Source organism: Ornithodoros turicata, chromosome 1, assembly GCF_037126465.1.
Source record: "Ornithodoros turicata isolate Travis chromosome 1, ASM3712646v1, whole genome shotgun sequence".
Classification (NCBI taxonomy): Eukaryota; Metazoa; Arthropoda; class Arachnida; order Ixodida; family Argasidae; genus Ornithodoros; species Ornithodoros turicata.
The window spans coordinates 161,494,848-161,500,583 of record NC_088201.1 but is presented as its reverse complement, the minus strand read 5'-3'; the positions used below and the strand labels follow the sequence as shown (position 1 = coordinate 161,500,583).

Sequence of the window (5,736 nt, the reverse complement as noted above, 5' to 3'; positions counted from 1 at the left end):
CTCACAATGCTTAGAGTGCCTCTTTCACAAGACTCCAGCAGGAAAGAAACCAGGAATGCCCCACCCTATCCCTGCAGCTGAGAGACCATTCGAGGTGATCCACCTTGATCACTTGGGGCCATTCCCACCGAGCTCAAGCCGCAACCAAGAGATCCTCGTATTAGTGGATAGCTTCTCAAAATATGTGCGACTTTTTGCAGTCGGCAATAGTTCTGCGAGTGCGGTACTTAAGTGTTTGGATAAGTACATTAACGAGTGCGACGTGCCTAAGTGCATCGTTACTGATAGGGGCACTGCCTTTACATCCGCACAGTTCGAGGCATACTGCATGGAGAAAGGGATCCCTCATACAAAGATATCTACGCAACGACCGCAAGGAAACGGTCAAGTTGAGAGGGTAAACCGGACACTAATTCCCCGCATTGCTATGTCAATTGAGCGTCCTGATTATAAAGGCTGGGACAAAAATCTCGAACAAATTCAAAGAATCTTAAATAACAGTCGCAGCAAGACAACGGGAAAGACACCATTCGAGATGTTATATGGCTTTCATGCGAGACACCGCGACAGTTGCATGCGACCACTCGATGTCGACGAAGAACCGGGAGAAAGCGTTGAGAAAGTACGGCAACAAGGTCGGGAATCAATCGAAGCGCAGCAACAACAACAAGCACGACGTTATAATTTGCGAAGAACTGCGCCCCCACAGTACGCCGTGGGAGATATCGTTGTTGTTCGCCGACTCCTAATTCATACTGGGCAACCTACGAAAATTCAGACGAAATACCGAGGTCCCATGGTGATCGACGAGGTCTTACCGAGTGACACGTATCGCCTAACGCACTTGAATCAAGCATCAAAACGTATCTACCGCACTACAGCGCACGCTGACCAACTAAAGCTATGGCATACTACCCGGGAAACGAATGAAGTAGACGATGGTGGCAGCGACGACAGTATTGATACTAAATGAAATGCACCACAGTTTCATGGTCACCAGAGTTGTTTCCTTTATGAGTTATCATTAATCCTTATATTTTTTTAAAGTCACATATGCTACCCGACACGTGGGTTAAGTTTGAGTTTGAATGTTACAGTGTCACATGTTGTTCAATGCGTTGCACTGCTATATGCATCTACTTATTATTCACAACAGTATTATTAACCATTGTGTAAGAAAGCTGATGACGATGTATTTACGATGCTTCGTATAGCGTTACCTGCACGACTTGAGTTATGTACCACGAGCTACACTTTTATACTATGTATACCATTTACCAATGTTTCTCTGTCAGGATGTGTTTCCATGTTGTTTCCATTTTTATTTTGTTGCAATGTCATGCTCCTGACCAGCGCATGCATGAAGTCGTTTTATTGTGTTTCGAGGGCGAAACATTATTTAGGATGGCCGAATGTGAGCTGTACTCTGACACGCCAGACATAAACACGGCAAGTGCGTGTGTTTGCCCTAATTGACACGTTGGTCATAACTTGCAAGGGGATACCACGGGCCAGGGTACGCTTCCCCGGCAGGGTGGTCTGTACGTGCCTAAAGCAGCATATTGTAACTCACGTAATCCAATGCTCCGATTTCGTTTACTGTACATAGTGTCAAATAAAGGAGTCTGTTCTCGAAGCTCGAAGTGTGAAGACGTGTTGTCTTGACTCTGCGTCCCTCGGCCAGAGCGGGCCCTGGGCATAAGTGCCCTACGACGACAACGAAGTTTCGTATTTCTTTTTATACGCACGAGTTTCGCGTACGCGTACGACGGTTGCGAAGCTTACACCCCTTTTGGAGTATTATAATACATGTAATAGTTTAATTTTTTATGCTATGTTACTGATGACGATGAACAACGCAGCCTAACAACTGCACGAAAACGACGCTGAACTTCCAAGTGGTGCTTTGTGGCGCAAATAATTATTAGGAATACTTCGAAGCGACCTAATCAAGGAAACGTTTTTATGAGAGTTGTAGCGAGTGCTGTAATCAGATGCTAGGTTGTGTAATAGTTAGCAGCTACCCCATTTGCTATTTTAGCTTATAATACGAATAAATTCATAGAATCAGTTTTGCAATACATCATACAAATACGTAGCTACTCCGAAATATTTCTGGGATCGCGATATAGCTCAAACTGTCATTATTATTGCCCTTCCCTGTTCCTAAGATATAACGAAACCTGGGGCACGACCTTGTCCACGCGGGCCCAGGATCAAAGGGCACTAAAACACAACAGCAACTCTCTGCGCCACACCATGCAAATGTCCACGCACTTCGATCGCGGATTGCTTCCGACTCGAAAGGTTTCAGGTTTGCGTTTCGGGTCAAGTAAGAATGATGATATCAAAACGTTGCTTGTCGTCAGCATAAATGGACGCATAAGTACGATAAAGACTCGCCTCACATATCCTCACGAACCGGATCGCTGAGATTTCTGGTCATGGCGTGCATAAGTTACTCAACACTGGCAGATCAATGCATCCAGATGGTTAAAGCTGCGTAACGTAAGATTAAATTTCCGGGTACCCTTCTGCTTTGTAGACATAGATAGTAGTATTAGATATTGGGGTATACTATTTGTGCACCATCCCATCTTTATAGTGCTTGACAGTTTGCAAATCCTTTCCAGCGGATCTCTGCTGTATGCCTTTTACCTGGAAAATGAGCTTGGAGCAGCGCCTTCCTCCTATGAAGACATCCATCGCCCTTGCAAGGAAGAACATTAGAGCATGGCAGTGTAACTTTACTCAGAGAACTGCGTCATTATTTTGTGTGTTCCTTGCGCTCATTTCACATACCTGTACACTGCTTCGAATGGGGCTGTTTTGTAGTGCCATCCTTTTCACAGACTGCTCGCCAGTACCTTTGAACGTTTGTACACCTATTCCATAGATTATATTTCATAGATCGATAGATATATCCTGCTCGCATAGACCACATATAGACCACACATGCTTCACATTACGAGAGGACCACAATACACATGTTTCTGCTGCATTTGTGAAATGAGTACATGGGTATTCCTTCCCACTCGCTTGGAAGTTCTCTTTTACAAGAACGTTGTCAGTGGTTAGTGTTTTTGGAGTACTGTCCACCTATGCAGGGAGGTTTGGTGGGGGGGATTAGTCCACCATTTAAAAAAAATGTTTACATGTTCTTTCAGACATGCCAATCAAACTGGCGCATTGTAGAATATCAGCAGTTGCGAACATGGCTATTCACGTACAGTGACCTGCTTTCTTTCCTCCACAGGGGACATTGCAACTTACTTCGTGACAATGTTGACTTAAGTACAGATTGATAGTTCTTGGCCGTTTGTTCATTGACTAGTTTATTTTTGTCATGTGTTATCTTGAATTCATCTATTCACACATATGTATTCCCCTCTAAAGCTCTGGCATGCTCAAGCTCGCTATTTCGTCCCATTAAGGGTGTCGATGTTTTTCAAGTTTTTTTATTTATTGATCATTTGACAAATTTTCTTCAAATATTGTTCATTTTGTTAATCGCTGATAGTCATGCGACCAGAGTAGAACAATTGATCATTATTTTATTGGGCATATATTGTGTATACCACATACAGCGACTTAATTCCTCTGAGTATTCATGTGAATAGTAGACTTCTGAATAGCGAACATGTGAATAGTGAATAGCGAACTTGCGAGTAGAGCATCTGAGAATTATTTTTGGGGGGGTGAGGAATGGGATGGGGGGTGAGAATTTGTGTAGGAGTAGCAGAATAAGTCGGGAGACGAATTCAATTTCTCCTCTGTTTTGTTTCCTTACATACAAACAACTATTCATTTACCTTCGTTGTTTTCCTCTACCCTTTTTGTTGTTGTTGCCCCCCCTTCAAAGGTTATATTGGATATTTGTTGTTGACCGGAATGAGATCACGGTGGTGGTCGTGAAAGGGCTCTCCGTTGTCGGCCTCACAGAGGTGGGCAACATCACGACTGACGCCCTGGGGGAATGTGCGTCCTGGGCCGACTTCTAAGGGAACTGTACCGACATATGTCTGAAAGCGTCTGAGGAAAACCCAGGAAGAATGAGTTCACGATAATGGTCCGAAACACACCATAAGCAAATCACGCTATTTATTTCAACGGGCCGATATCACATTGATAAAGTTAGATTCCATAGCCCCCTGAATCGTATAGTTCTTCTGACTAAAACTCCCTATTAGATCAATTACAAATAACCATTACGTTTGTGCCCTCTAAGAGGGGTTGTTACTCTTCATTTGCATGCAATGTGATTTCCAGTTGAACCATTATGATTTGCAACTGTTTATACTTCTGGCGCAGGCACTACACAACCTAAAACAAGACGGAATGGGGTCTTTGAATGTTCTTTCTGTCCTTACGCTTCAAAGTGGAAATGGAATGTGATTACTCATGAGAGGACGCACACAGGAGCCAAGCCGTTTGTGGAAGACGACTGATCAGACCAGGGCGATAGGCAGAACTGACTGTTTATTCCAGAGCGCGAGGGGAGACCGCGCTTGGTGTCGCGCGGATATGGCCGCTACAGGTTCACATGTGACATCTGCAAGAAGACATTTGCACACAAGAGCAGTCTCGGTCCTCACTTACGCCGCCACACAGGAGAGAAGCCTTACAAGTGTCAACTCTGCTCAGTCTCGTTCAGCCTAAAGAAATCCATGTTAGACCACATTAAGACGCACAGGAAAGCCAGACCGACTGTGCGCAAAGTCTGTGCCAAGTGACTTTACCGCAGCACCGAGTTGTAGTTCCACAATACTATTCCCATTGGACGAACTCGTTGCAAGGTCTGTTCCCGCTCCTCTTCAACATACAGGTGTCTTCCTGAGCACATTATGCGACACACAGGAGCAAGACAAGACAGAACAACATGAGACGACATTTACGCCGTCACGTTAACACTGCGTCATGAGTATGTGGAACTTTCTTGGGAGTTTGCGTATTTCTGTTCTGTTATCTAGTCTCGTTTACTGCATTTCCACTTCTTACACGAATGGCAGAAACAGCTGCCATGTGTTTCCTTAAACTGCACTTAGGCATTGTGAGTTCCCACATGCACACTCTTCAGTTTCTCCTTGTTTACGCTATTATTATTATTTTTGTGTTCCGCGAAATTTTATGTAAAATGTTGACAGCACTTTCTTGAGTGTATTCTTTGTTTTGATGCGTATGTTTTTGCTGATCGCATAACCTTTGTATTCGTGTCGAGCCAATAGAGAAACAATGTTGATTTGCTGGAATAAGTTTATTCATTCCATAGAATAATAGTTATGGTAATAGTTATATAGTTATCAGGCTGATTATATTATGATTATACTGGGTGTTTCACCTAAGGCGATAAAAAATTATATCTGGCGACGTACTCGCCGGAGGGTTGTCGGACTTTTGAATTGCGGGAAATTTAATTTGTTCAATTGAACTTCGAAAATTGCCAAGCGAACCTCACTTATTTTACAGAAATATGATGTCCTCCACGGATAACCCCAGACCCAACAAAAACTATGCACAGTATTGCAACAGAAATAGTAGAAAAAAAATTAGCAAAAATTACGCTTTAAGCCCGCTGCTTGATTTTCGCAGAGAACTGCGCGCGAAATCTCCGTCTAGACGAGAAAGTGTCCTCGCCGTAATTTGTTTTGACATCTTTGTGATAAGACGATTGTTTTGTTTTCTTTCTGATAAGTCGTCGGTTATCACCACCGTCAAGGTCAACGCGCTGCAAAGACA

The 5,736-nt window shown here is 43.5% G+C and overlaps 1 long non-coding RNA gene across 1 annotated transcript; it reads left to right on the top strand.

The window, feature by feature from the left end:
• Positions 1-4,152: 4,152 nt before the first annotated feature.
• Positions 4,153-5,252, top strand: LOC135372140 (uncharacterized). The gene is made up of 2 exons (XR_010415846.1): positions 4,153-4,429; positions 4,538-5,252. It is a non-coding gene; the product is annotated as an uncharacterized LOC135372140 (long non-coding RNA).
• The last annotated feature ends 484 nt before the right edge of the window (positions 5,253-5,736 follow it).